This window comes from Tachypleus tridentatus, chromosome 7 (genome assembly GCF_004210375.1).
Source record: "Tachypleus tridentatus isolate NWPU-2018 chromosome 7, ASM421037v1, whole genome shotgun sequence".
Taxonomy (NCBI): domain Eukaryota; kingdom Metazoa; phylum Arthropoda; class Merostomata; order Xiphosura; family Limulidae; genus Tachypleus; species Tachypleus tridentatus.
In genome coordinates, this window is record NC_134831.1 from 13902249 (window position 1) to 13917335 (window position 15087).

A 15087-nucleotide genomic window follows, 5' to 3' on the forward strand; every position below is an offset into this window, starting at 1 on the left:
AGTGCATAGTCAAGTAATATTTTTCCAGATACCACATCCAAGCGCTGCGAATGAAATTAATAAGAAGTAAATGTTACAAAAATAGTACACTACTATAGTTTTGGAATTTTAAGGTGTTAAAAAGAACATACGAGTAATTTCTAGTAGATAGATTCCTTAGCTCAGTTTGTAAAGCATTACTTTCTTGATTCAAGTGATTTGATGTTGATCCTATTCATAGGTGGTACAAAAACAGAATTAATAACAGGAAACTGTTGCCTAACTACATAGTATTATAATCTTGGGATAAGTTTCAAGACTGAGCCTTGTTTATGAAAGTGGAAGAAAATTATACAGTCTTCATTTTTAACATAGATATAATCATTCTTACATAAACTGTAAAGACTGTACACAGACTGAAGAATTGTCTACAAAAACTGATATTATGTGTTTCACTGAATTATTAAATTTCAAAGTAATAATTAATTTAGAAAGTGTACTGTGGTTTAATATTTTGAAATTATAATACACATATATGCTGTTATGGCATGCATATTTGCTATACTTAATATGTACAGCATAAGAGGCAGATTAGTTTTGAGGCAATTGAGGCTGAAGCCTTAGGCCTCGTTCTTGGGGGGAGACCCAATTCAGCTCAGAAAAAAAAACAAAATCAGTATATAGGGAGTGTAATATTAAAATTTTAAATTTCAAACAATAATACATTCAATATAAGCATTACTTTTTATTTTAATTTCTAACTGTAAATATATTTTGTGTTCAGGTTCTTCTATTTATGTTTATCAATTAGCCTAAGTGCTATACATGTAAATCACATAAATGTGTTATGTACTAGACATGTATTTTCAATACAAGTTCTTAGAAGAGGACCCTCAAAATATAATTAGTCTCAGATTACAAGTATATTTAATCCACCCCTGTATATCATAAAAATATAATAATTTAATTTTTTTAAAAAGTGTTACTGTTATTAACATTTAAGTTAATAATACCTTCAAGTAAATTTTATAACATTTATAAATCATAATGTAATGAAACAAATACTTACACAACAGCCCTAATTAAAACAGTATCATTAACATTAACCACCTGAATACAAGACATTCTTTTTGTTTGAACTTCTTACCTTAATAGCTGGTCTTCAAGTACAAAACAAGTGACAGTAAAATTAATAATGGTAACTTTATAAAAACTTCAAGAAGGTAGTGAGGGTTAGCAAGTCTGGTGGTCATGTATAGGTAAAAGTTTTTATCACAGTCAATGTCACTGTCCCCAAGCCGAATCAAAGTATGACCTCCCTATCAAATACCACATTCTTAAAGACTCTGTGTTATAAGTAGCATAAAAACATTATGAAATAAATGCGAGTCTGTAATATTATAAACCTAAATTCATAATAATGAATAGGTACATACAAACAATATAAAATTGTAACTATGCATACATATGTCATGCTTGTCTGGAAAAATTTCTATCTATATTTATTACTTATTACTATATCTTTGTCACATATATACATATAATATTAGAAAACTGTGCACCCTACACCAACAGGTCCTAATTAACGCAAATATATTATTTTACTTACTAATAATTAGTACAGCTATGAAAAAATATAACAATTTAAAAACATCCAGCACTAAGAGCTTATTAGAAAAATCTAACTTTCATGTATTGTAAAAAGAAATGCGATTAAATTTTATATATAAAATAGAAGTTACACCTTCTACATTAACTTGAAAAACATAACAACAAAAGTAGCTGAAGCTTTTGTATTGTAGTTCCAATTTACAGAAAAATTAAATTATGTTTCAAACAAAAATCGTATAATTATACATATTTTGAAGTTACAAGACTGTCTGAAAAATTACTTGTGTAAAAATCTGTTTCAGAAGAATTGGTTCTGAGAAATGATCTAAGGTTTCAACAACCTATAAAGATTAAGGTTAAAAAGAAAATAACATTTACTTTTTAAATATATTTTTATATAAACAAACATATTTACTCTTCAAAGTCTCTCAGGTACAAAAATGTTAAAATGTACACAGTTTTCTTCCAGAATCTATTTGTTTAACTGTTAAATATCTCAAGCAACTGGAGAAAAAATGAGCATTCATGCTTTCCATACAAAAAAATATTAGGTAACCACACACAGCATTTATGGTTTTCTGTACTGTTGCAAATTTGAAGCAGGTTCTCAGAAACCATTGTTCTTGTGCATTAGATGGATTACAGAAAGTCTGCAGACAGTTCTGCTGTTCTTTATATATTGATCTTCAAATAGAGCCTTTTGCAATGAAAACTATATACTGAAAGGTTATTTTAAAAATGCAGATCATCAGATAGAAAATGATTGGATGTGGATATATAGATGGTAGTAATGTGGTGAGGCTCCAATATAATTTTAATGTACAATGCACATAACAGCTGTATTTGCGAAATAAAAACAAGCCAGGAAATTATAACAGAACATTTTATTTCTTGACTGAATGTTAGAGTAGAAATAGTTAGCCACTTAGTCAAATTATGATCTACAAGAGTATATTACAGTTTACCTTGAGTTAATTCATTTACATTATAAAGACAGAGAAATGTTAAATAAAGATAAGCTAATTGACTGAAAAATTTTGTAACTAAATTGAAAGTACACTATGAACCAGATATTTTTAATATGTATCTGAATCTTTAGTGAAATTTAAAGTGTCAAAAAATATGAAAACAGAGATTTTATACAAATACTGCAATGGTGTACAGATTTTTATAGCAGAACATCACTTATTAGCAAATAATTAACTTTACGTACTACAACCTAACTATGGTCATTTTTATAAAATGTATAAGAAATAAATATTAATTTTTCTTGTATACTTTTATTACTTTTCTCACTATTAAATTTTTAACAAAAAATATTAAATAATCAACATCTAATGAAGAGTATATGTAATAAACAAATACAAAGTAATTTTTTCACAAACTAATTTCAAATTAGTACATAAATTTATCTAAATATAAAAAATATTTAAATTTATACCAGAAATAAAGCTTTACAGTAAAAAATATAACTTCATCAATGAGAGTCATCAAAAAGTTGTTTAAGTGTTTGCAAGCTTTGATGGAAATAACAAAAATAAACTTAACATGTACATACCATTCTCATTTGGGTTGTAAAGTCTTAAATCCCCTTGCTTTCCCCCACATACGTAGAGATTTACAGGCCTATAAAAATTTAAAATAAGCATGTTTTTAAAGTTTCATATAATAATAAAGATTGTGAAGGTAATACCAAAATATTTAGAAGAAAATAAATCCAAACTTTCTTTTCAGTTTTTTTGGGGTGGGGAACTGCTAAAGAGTAAATTTTTTTTTGTTCTAAAATTACTTTATATATAAGAAAAAATCAGTTGGGTTTTAAAAGTATGTTGACCTATAGTAGTTTGATTTCTTAAAAAACTGATTTATTATAAAGTGCAAGGCTTATAGGGTATGACAGATCTCAGATTAAAATGCAAGAAGATGAAACGTATTGAGGAAAATAGTTAATTATGGCACTGACATTCAATTATTAACCATTTCAAGGCCTTTGTTCATGAAAAACAAAACTGTATTAGTATGATTTCTTTAAAAAGTTATTTACAAGCAAATTCCAGTGAGTTAACCTTTTAGCTTTTTGGTAAAGTACTTGCCTTCAAATCCAAGACAAAGAAATTTAAACATATTGCATAAAAATACACTCACCACATTGTCACCCACAACAGGCCATATAGAAACTGTGAAATTAGGCCCTAGAACAGGAATTTTGTGAAAAAGGAAGAATTTTGTAGTTCGAATTATTAAAAAGTTACTTATTAACAAGTGTTAGAGGGTTAATCCTTATCTCAGTTAGCAGAAAACTTGCCTGATGCATAACAAAAAGAGATCTATTTGTCCTCCAAAATGATGTTATAATAAGATATTAACTTTATTTTTATAATATGATATGTGAACTTAATTTTATATATATCAACCATCAAAATAGCAAAGCATTTGAATAATGGTTTAGCTTCTTTTCCCTGACTAAATATTAGTAGAGATTTACAACAATAAAATTCTACAACCTATCGCATTTCAAATAGTTCTGAAAGGAGAAAAAAAAAAGTACGTTCAGCAAGATTTACAAGAACACATTTTGAATAAAAGACTGATACGATATTTGTGTAAACTAATAAATGGTAGTTAACATTTTAAGAACTTTTTGTGGTTAGAAAACTTTAAAAACAGTTAACTTAGGCTTATAATTCCATTTGGTTATTATAACTTTAAACTGAGAGAGGTAAAATTATTCTGGTTAGAAATTTGAAGAATACCATCTTTTATTTTTGAATTGTAATTTTCTAACAGAGTTTCAATGACTATAATCAATTTCTTTTTTGTAGTTCAGTATCAGAAAATGACTTCTTTTTTTGAGCTACAAACCAAGCTATTTTACAGCTAGCTAACGTAACTAGTTCTATTTATGATAAAAATCTTTTTAGGCCTTCCTTTTGTTCATGAAGTTGTGCTTTCAGACGACTAATTTCATTCATATGATTTTTGCTATCAACTGGAAATTTCACATCAGATTCATTGTGAAAATTGTATCAGTCTTTTATTTAAAATGTATTCTTGTAAATCTTGCTGATACAATATTTGTGTAAACTAATAAACAGTAGTTAACATTTTAACAACATTTTCTAACCAGAAAACATTTTATCTCTCTCAGTTCAAAATTATAATAATCAAAATTGAATTATAAGCCTAAGTTAACTGTTTCTCATGAGATTTAGCCAATTTTATAATCTTCTGATACTTGTAAATAAGCTGTAAACTCCAGCTCTTGTTTAATATTATCTTCCAGATTATTAATTTATAATCATATAATATTTTTAAGCTAATAACTGTCAAAACTTATTTACAGTTTCCAAGTTTTTTTTTATTGCTAACTTTTGAAATTTAGGCCTAAATGGGCAATTATAGTCACATAATATCTTTAAAGAAACTTTTCAGACTGTATATAACAGAATTTTTGAACTTCAATGACTACTGGTTTAAAAGGAAGTCCTAATATGTAAAGTGATTAATACTGCAAGATAAAAAAAAAATTCAGTCTGCTGAGGCCTGTTCTAATGCACAAAGAAACAAAACTGTCTCAAAGTTCTCATAAATGTGTATTTCTCTATGAAAAACTTTAAAAAGTATAAATTATAAACAAACATTCCATTATCATATAAGCTATGCCACAAATTAACATTTTTAAAAGAACATGGTCTAAAAGCAAGTCAATATCTAACAGATTAACAACCTTTCTAAAAAATAAACACACTACACAATTTCAACACTTTCAAATAAGTGGTAATCTTTGAACTTCTAAAATAAAGAATTCTATTTACAACTTTAGTCACATCTACAAAAACTAATTAGATTTCAGATTTTTCTCAAAACTCATATCCAATTCCTCTCTCTTTCTCTCTTCAATACTAACATTCCTCAAGTACAACAGAGAAATTCTTTCCAAGGTATTTTCCTGAGTGCCAAATGTTAAATTTGTATTAAAACATACATCCTATTTACAAAACCTGTTGCAATATTTCTGTTTCTTAAGAAGCTGCTATGGACTGAAATTATCTGATATATGTTAGCTCTCTATGTTTAGGTTTTCTTCAGGAAGATGCATCTTGCACGAGTAGTTTGATTTCATAAATAAACTTGTTAATATGTTTGCACAAGTTAGAAATCTTCCATTGGAAAAATCTGCTTGATTGGTATTCTTTACTTTTGATGGTGTTTTGATTTCTATTTTGAAGTAAAAAATTCTGTGATAGTGTGATTTCACAACTAAAGTAACTGGAGCATGGTCCTGGGAAAGAGTAGTTTTGCATAGTTTCTGTTTGGATTTGACTGTCATTTTCTTTATTACAGGGTACCACAGTTCTACACATTTGTCTCTATTAAGGGGTTGGCTTATTTTTAACAGTGTGTTTATCTCTGATATGGCAAATTGTTTTGTATGTATGAGTCTCAATGTTTCTTCTTTCATTTAGAGCAAAGCCACACTGTGAACTATCTGTGGCCTGTCCACTGTGGAAAACTGAGTTCCATATTTTAGCATTGTTATTCTGTAAACATACTGCTGACAAACTATGGAGACAAGTCTAAAAGCATCTTTGTGTCCCTCCAGTCTTTATCATAGTTCTTTATGTTCCTACAACGTAAAGATTTTCACCAGAACAAGGTACTTCATATATTTTCTTTTTGGTACTGAGTTGCTTGTAGCTATTTAACTTCAATTTTTAGTTCATTTTTTTTTCTTGCTATATAAATTGATTTTGTTTTTTTTTTACATTTCAGAATATTTGTATATTTTTTTACTTTACTGTATAAGATTTTTTATATATTCCTTGTTTTACTACATGTGGATACATAAACTTGAAGTTTAGGTATCTATCTGATTGTGTGGGTTGGTTTTTAGTAGGTATCTGTTTCTTGGTATGATTTTATCCAAACACATATCCTCTTTTCTTAGCTGAGCAGATAATCTCTAACAAAACATACAAAAAGGAAAAGATACTGTTTATTTATTTATTCTAGAAACACTCAGATGAGATTAATCATAGAAACAAAGGTATGTAGTCAGACTGTTGAGTCTTGTTAGAGATTGAAACCAAATTCATTGTGTTCCACAGACTTATCAATCTCTTTAATACACTGTCTTTCTAAAACTTTAGCTTATATTTTATAAACAAAATGCTAGTGTTCTTTCACTTTGTTCTTTTAGAAATGCCTTACAACTCTTAAGAATTACATTCCTGTATTCTTCACAAAACCAACTGTGTTATATCCAAAATTGCTCATTCTAATTAAGCTCCTACTTTCACCATACTATTAAATTGAATTGAGTGATTAGGAAAGAAAAAGTTAATCCTTGCTAACAGATTTTATATTCAATCTACAGTCATTCAAAAACGTTTTATCTTGATGTCAATACTAACTATTTCCATTTAAAGTATTAACAGTTCTAACTACATTTAGTTCAACCAATTCCAGTTAAATCCATTCATTAATACCATTATTTTCAGATACACAATCCACTGTTCATAAAACTGTTCAATAATTTACTAATGCACAAATACCTGTAAAAATCTACTCATTCGAATCCCGGTCGCACCAAACATGCTCGCCCTTCCAGCCGTAGGGTCGTTATAAGGTGATGGTCAATCCCACTATTCGTTGATAAAAGAGTTGCCCAAGAGTTAGCGGTGGGTGGTGATGACTAGCTATCTTCCCTCTATTCTTACACTGCTAAATTAGGGACGGCTAGCGCAGATAGCCCTCAAGTAGCATTGCGCGAAATTCAAAAACAAAACATTTGATGCATCCAAAAACGACTATATTTTTCCTCCACTCTAACTGCACTCTTAAAATTGGTGGACTATTAGTTCGTTTTCTAATGTCCAAGGAGTTTCGTTGACATAATTACTTCTTGGTAGATTCTCTTTTTTATTTTAAAGTAAGTCGGAGAACTTGGTGCAAAAAATTATTTTAACATTAGGCTTTCGTTATCATATATATATATACGTATACAACATTATTTGCATAATTAACACTTGAAAAACGACAAGTGGGAGAAAACGAGAAATTAATCGTAGCCTTTTATTATGTTCAGTAGTGAGTTCAGTGTGTATATATTTTATTTCTGGAAAGTACTGTCATGATAAGAACAAAAATCAAATACAGAAACCTCTTAAATGTCAGATGACTCTTGTTATTATTAAGTGCTTCTTTGTTCTATTTCATTGTAATAAAATACTAATGTTCTCCATCATTTCACTTTAGAAGAAAGTACGACCATAAAATTATATTATAATTCTGTTACCAGCAGAATATAATTCAGCCTTACCGTAGTAATAGAACAATAGTATTAGTGTTTCACTGTATTAGTACATCGTAACGACGATATCATTGCAAATGAGGTAGGCAGTTTCAGATTATTTTAGTAGATTTTTATTATTGTTCGTTGTTACACAGAGCTATATCATTTCCCTAACACACATGTGAGGTAAGTTTTCTAACGGTGTTCGTCGTAAGATTTCATGTCTCCAAAAACAACTGAAAACCTTGCGTCACGTCACGTTAATGGTTTTTTTTGTTGTTTTTTTTCTCCACTGTAACTGTACCCCCTAACTTGGTGGACTATTAGTTTATTAGTTTTCTAATGTCCAGAACGTTTTGTAGACATAAGTAATTTTTCGCAAAGTCTTTCTTTTTTTGAAAGTAATTAAGTCAGAGAACTCGATTTTAACATTATCCTTTTGTTACACACAACATATACGCACAACTAACACTTGGATAACGATAAGTTATTATCGTTGAGTAGTGGGTTCATTCTATATATATTTTATTTCTGGAAAGTACTGTCGTAATAAGAACAAAATTCAGCTATATGAACCTCTTAGGTCAGTTGACTCCCACGTTCTATCAACGTAATTTCATCATAACTTCTAATTACTTTGCGTTTTGAGCAAATCATGTTTTTTTATTTTAGCGCGAGGGACGGCATGGCCAGGTGGGTTAAGGCACTCGACTCATAATTCGAGGGTCGCGGGTTCAAATCTCCGTCGCACCAAACATGCTCGCCCTTTTAGCCACGGGGGCGTTATAATTCCCCTGTTCGTTGACAAAAGAGTAGCCCAAGAGTTGGCGGTGGGTAGTGATGACTAGCCGCCTTCCCTCTCGTCTTACGCTGCAAAATTAGGGAAGGCTAGCGCAGGCAACGCTCGTGCAGCTTTACGCGAAATTCAAAAACAAACTTTTAGCGCGTTTCGAAAATATATGTGTGTATATGTTTTCGGGCTAGTTATTGCGTTTTCCTGATTTAAACATTGTAAATTTAAAAAATTTATAATAGAAAGAATGACGTATATCTTAGAGAGATGAATCTAACAAGAATTTTGACGATTATTTTGACAAGGATAATTGAAAACTTTTTAATCGTGAAATCTCTGGCTTGTTTTACACTGTTTGCTACTCAGGAGGTTAACATACTATAATACAAGTTTTGTTTGTAACAATACTCAATGCAAATAACTAGTCCACAAAACTCGGTGAAACCGTATAACATACAGAAGAATGTCAGTAGTAATCAGTAGAATTAATTGTAATATTGACACGGGCATCCCAAGAAAGTTTTTCAGAGAAGATGGGGGAGGGGCAAAGTAGTATGAAATTATAAATTGAATAAAATCTTCATACACGTATGATGAATGAATAAAGAAATAATAGTTTCTCATTTTCCAGATAGTAACAACTAGTTATGGTATATTAATGTAAGTACCTTTTAAAAAAAAGTCTCTGAGATGGGGGAGGGAGAGAGTAGGTATGTTAGGGATCCTCAGATGTAGTGATATTTAAACATTACTTGTCAGTTAGTGAAATAAATAAGATTAATATACAGCCATCCTTCCCACTTCTTGACATTGGATTATTTTTTTGGAAATATATTTACCAGAATCGGGGAGCCTCTGGTGATCATAAAGGAAAGATAGGAGTGGGAGGAAATGTTTTCTTTAACAACCACCTGCTACTACAACCTCTGATTGATGTCTCTACTTACAAATACTGAAAAACCCATAAAATGTAAAATGTTCTACAAGAATAGCAGTCTGCTCTAAATCACGATAAATAAATCTCAGAAATATCCTGATATAAAAAATATATTAATCTTACGTGGACCTTCAAAGAGGGTAATATTGATACCACATAATGGAAAAAGACTACTTGGACTTGTAGGCGATACTGATATTTCTTTTCTACTGCAGAATTTAGAGACCTGAAAACAAACATACCTTATGTAACTGGAATATCATTGATAGCTATGCACTATCAACTTTTCCTTTTCACTTTGAATTATCTAACAGCCACACTACAGTAAAAACTTTCTTGATCAGTGAGTACAATTTTCTGCACAAGTTAAGTGAACTTAAACCTCTTCAAATAAAACAGTTTGAAATATTATTGCATACAAACAAAGAAATAAATCGTGACATAATGAATATTTTGGTCATTTAGTAAAAAAACAAAACAGAATATTTGAAAATTATCACATAGTAAAGTAGAATGCAAGATTTGTATCACAAGTACAAAATAACACTTGTACTATGAGTAGATTTTTTAAAAAATGTAGAAAATTAAACTAAAACTGAATTTTTAATGGGTGATAGTAAAGAAATTAATTTATACAATTAAATAAAGTTTCAACTGGTCTTATATAAGTGATTTTCCTTCCTATAAGGATATCATTAAGGATGAACACTTCTCTCTGATGGATTCCTGTTTGTTATTTCTTGTTTAACTCATAAACTCCATACAATCAGCAATGAGTGAATAGTCTTCTGTGAGGCTGGTCTATGTTCTGGAAAGTTAAATCAATCAATTATTGAACTTGGATAATATAACTCATTCATTTTATTTACTATGCATCAAATTCTTTAAGTTGTCATTGCAGTAAACTTTTAATTTAAAGAAAATACCAATTTTTTATTAGAATATAGTTTTTACCATGTTATATTCTGAGTATTTTATTTTTACATATGTTCAATCTTCAAAATCATTTAATGATCAGGTAGTTTTGGATGTAAGTTGGGGAGTGTGTCACTAAAATGTTTTGAGGTACAAAAACAGAAATTTTGTTCTTCTAACTGGTGTTTGTTATTTAATTACTATAACTGTCTGGTAGACAAAGTTTCTAAGAACTTGTTCTACAGTTTGTTTTCAGTTTCAAAATGATATTTTTGGGCTCTTTACAAGAAGCCTGAAGAGTCAAGCAAATAGCAACAGAAATTGTTGAAGAGACAACTCAATCCACATGTTAACATTGAGAAATAAGTAATTCATTTACTTTCTGGTCTCTTGGTGACAATTGTCTGCTGCTCCTTTATTACTTGAGCCATGTTGTGAGATCCAGTATTAAATTCACTTGCTTTGATTCTTTTGTAAATTTGTGAGAGCATATTTCAGTCTAGAATGTGACCATCGTATATTGCTAGTTATAACAATGGTACAAAGATTTAAGATTTTAAACTAAAAAAGCATTTCTCAACATACTTATGGAACATTTATCACTAGTTTTCATTTCATTTCAACAAGTTCCCAAGAAGAAGGGTTGGTTAGGATTCCAGTATAAAATACGTTTTGTACAATACTATACTTGCTTTAAGAACATGGGTTTAAATCATGGCTTGAAGAATAACTTCTACAGAAACAAACTCTGTGTATTAAAAACAGGTTTTTTACAAGTAAACAAACCTATAAGGAAAGAGTTATTAAGAGAGAATTGTAATACAAAATTATTAAAGGTTGGATTAAGGGAATATTGTAATATAACATTATTAAGAGGCTGGATTAAGAAGGGTTGCAGAATAATGTAATAAAAATATAGATTAAAGAAAAAAACTGTTGTATAACCATATAAGAGGCTGGATTGAGACATGATTTGTATAGCTTAATAAGAGGTTGGATTAAGGCAGTATTATTTATAATTTTATGGGAGGCAGGATTATGTGTAATTTGATGACAGGCTGTATTAAAGATTAATTTAGGCTTTCATGTGAAGGATAAAATACAAAAGAATGACTTAACTATTTTTTAACCCATTAACTGTTAATTTTCTCTCAAGTACAATTCACCTCTAGCAGTTGAATGAGAGTGTGTTGTATATGATGTACTGCTCGCCAGAAATTCTGCATGCATTTAAAGCAGCCATAGAGAGAGGGTTAATATTAATTGATTATTTTAAATGTAACAGAACTTATAAAAATAATGAAAACTAATACAGTCACTGGTTGTAGACTCAAACATGAGCAAACGTTTTGAATAAGCAGAATTTTAAAGGACATGGACAGCAATGAAATTAACCATATACTAATTAAAATATATATTCATTACAAGAGTATTTTTACTTGCATTAAAAAAAATGTGAAAATGAATCTGAACATTGGCGAGATTCAAGAGTAAATGTTTGTACAATGAAACATTCTATGAAACTGCCATAAGCAACATGACCTTTATAATCAAGGTAATTATAATAGTACTATTTCTAAATATACATCACTGTATTCTACAAAAGTCTAATAAACCTATCCAAGTGACAAATCCTACCCTTCAAGTTTTTATGAAGTCTTTCAACTTTATCTTCTTGTTAGCCTTTCTGCTTAGGGTTTATAGATCTGTATTTAGCTTCCTGATGGCAAGAGCAAGAACAAAGACTGTGTCTGGATTTTAAAACTTGGAACTATAACATGATTACAGTCAGAGTATCTGCAGCTGAACACTTCTGTGAGACATTCAATTTTCTAGAATTCTCCCAAAATGCGAACACAAGTTATAAGAATTGTCACTTAAAAAGAAATTATTATATCTTCAAAGTTATGCTATGAGCAAAATTAAAGAAAACATTACACATGATTTTCAGGTTTTAATTATTAATGTATAATATTTTATATGTAAGTTTGGTAGTTTTCTTCTTTTCAGTCACAAGAAATCTACAGGTATTATAAAGACTTTCATATAACTTTCAATGAACTAATTGTCTAGATCTTCATATATGAGGCAGCTAGTCTATATACCTTAGTTTTTCTTTCAATCAGTTCTCAGAAATGAAGGTTTAAAGTGCTGGTTTATGAAATACCTCCTTGATTTGATGGATGTTTCATTTTTAAAATTCAGCAAAGCAAATTAGCATGTAAATCGTTCAAGAGAGTTATGCTAGATCAGTAGAGTATGTAGATGATAATATTGTAGAGAGATCGATAACAATTATTCCAATATTTTGATGTTGTTTTGTTGTTTTTGCAAGACTGTAACAGGATTTTGTTTCTTTAACAAAAAGATACACAATTCTTCAACTTGGTACTTTCGTATTGTTATTTTTAAAGAGGTGGAACTAAATAGTTTTGTTAAAAAGTTGGTAAACAATGATTTACAAGGTTAATAAAGTGATTTAGTTTTGAGGCAACAGACTATATGTTTCAACACAACATTGGTCTATCTGTCTTCAGATATCACACATGTTGCACGAGTTCAACAGAAGTAATTATTTTACAATGCCCATAAATCGTTCTTTGCCAACTGATAATTATATTATCATAATGTGCTTTCTTACTTAAGATCAGAACTATGAAAGAGAAAAGAAATGAAACAGTTACAGAGTTCGCACAAATATCTGTTTCTCAATGAGAAAGTGACTTGTACTCAGTAAAACGGTATTAGATCATAATCATTAGGAGTGACACTAATTTCTAACTTCAAATATAGAGTTGTTTTTTTCAAGCACTGGTATTGCAAAGGTTAGTTACCACAAGTAAAAGATTGAGTTGAAAAAAATACCATTGAGTCCACTAGCTAAATTAGAACATGTTAGCCAGTTAATGTTCTAAATTTAGATATTAAATTTTACAAAACCTTTACACAACTATCTGTTATGAATACTGAACTTATTGGCATCAAAAAAAAAGTTTGGAACTTCTGGAGGTATTGTGAACTTGCAACCCAACTAGATCAATTTCTTCTACAGAAGTATTGTGGAAAAAATTGAAAAAAACATCTAAACTAACAAAATAATAAAATGTTTGAATCAGCTTCTTAAAAACCTTTCTTAGATCAAAATTTTAAACAAATTCATGTTTTGATGATACATATTAAAGAAGACAGTCTGTATGTACTTTATACTGATAGTTACCTCTTCTTCTGCCAAGTACAATAGTCTATTGTAATAACAACTGGAGGGAAGAAATGGCCTATTATAGATTTTTCACAAAATACTTTAATACAGAGGTTAGCAGATATGTTAAATTTCGATGAAGACACAGAGTATGTGATTTCCACTTAAAGATGATACTTTAAATATAATTTTATGGTTGTTATGTACAGTTAATATAAAAATGACAATAATTTTTCACATTTCTCTGTTTCCAAAAAGTGGTTTACAGCCTGATGAAGGCTTGGGTAAGAGTGAAGAGCTAGCAGAAATACTGAAAACAAGAAATGTCTGAAACCCTTTTAATTTTTAAGCTAATACTTCAGTTAAGAAAGTGAAAAGTATGAAGTGTCATATTATATATTTATAAGTACTGATTTGTATAGCTGCTGATACCTGCTTTTTCAGAACAGTTTACATTGTTATACATATGATTAGAGGTATACTTTCTCTTACATTACTTTACTAGTCAAAGTACAGTTAAGAACTACAAAATACGTTAGAAGTAACACTCTTTTTTCAGTAGTTGTGGACAGCTAAACAAAAAGTACAGAAATATTCTGATTTACATTCATTAAATTTTAATAAATTAGAAAGGGTAGTAATGAGATACTGTAGTTCAAAGCACAACAAACTAAATCTAAACAATTCTACTATTTTTATTAAAATTGTTTCAAAACTATCTTATTTGTTCGTTGTTCTTTCTAAGTGATAATGCAACAGACCCAAATAAAATTTAATTTTAGAACTTGTATTAATTATTTTTCAGTTTAAACAATCTCAACACACAGTGAACTGTTTGATAAAAGAGAAGCTGTCATAACTTATGTTGTGATGTTGTTTTTGTAACATCTTCGGTTCTACAACATTCCAAATAGTTTTGTCCCACAAAGGTGTCACGTGATGAGATGGGAGACACTGTAGAGTAACTTGCACACTTTAGGTTGTTCTCTTTTTATTTTTCTGAGATGTTACTCAAACGTTTATCATATACATGTTTTCTAGGTGGCATCTGTTCAGCAACAATGACAACTTTTCTCTTCCATTTGGAAAAGCCTCCACAACACCTTTCTTAATGGATTGTTTGGTCTTTTCACAGTCTTCTGAATTGTTTCAGTGCTAGTGGTGAGTTATATCCAAGACTTTGCTCTGTTTAGTTATAGTTGGTAGACTATACTTGGTTTTATCTCTTGGGAGACATATTAAAAGTTCTCATTTCCATTGTAGTGAAGCATTAAGAAAGTTGCCTTTCTCTTTTCATGGAATAAGCAAGCTCTTGATGCCAACAGTTCACACAATATTTTTGAAATGCATGCTGAGCA

The 15087-nt window shown here is 29.6% G+C and overlaps 1 long non-coding RNA gene across 1 annotated transcript; it reads right to left on the bottom strand.

Moving 5' to 3' along the window:
- Positions 1–3110: 3110 nt before the first annotated feature.
- LOC143257940 (uncharacterized) lies at positions 3111–8342 on the bottom strand. Its single transcript, XR_013032037.1, has 3 exons — positions 7913–8342; positions 3736–3782; positions 3111–3216 (listed from the first exon to the last, which is right to left on the bottom strand). It is a non-coding gene; the product is annotated as an uncharacterized LOC143257940 (long non-coding RNA).
- Between the last annotated feature and the right edge of the window lie 6745 nt (positions 8343–15087).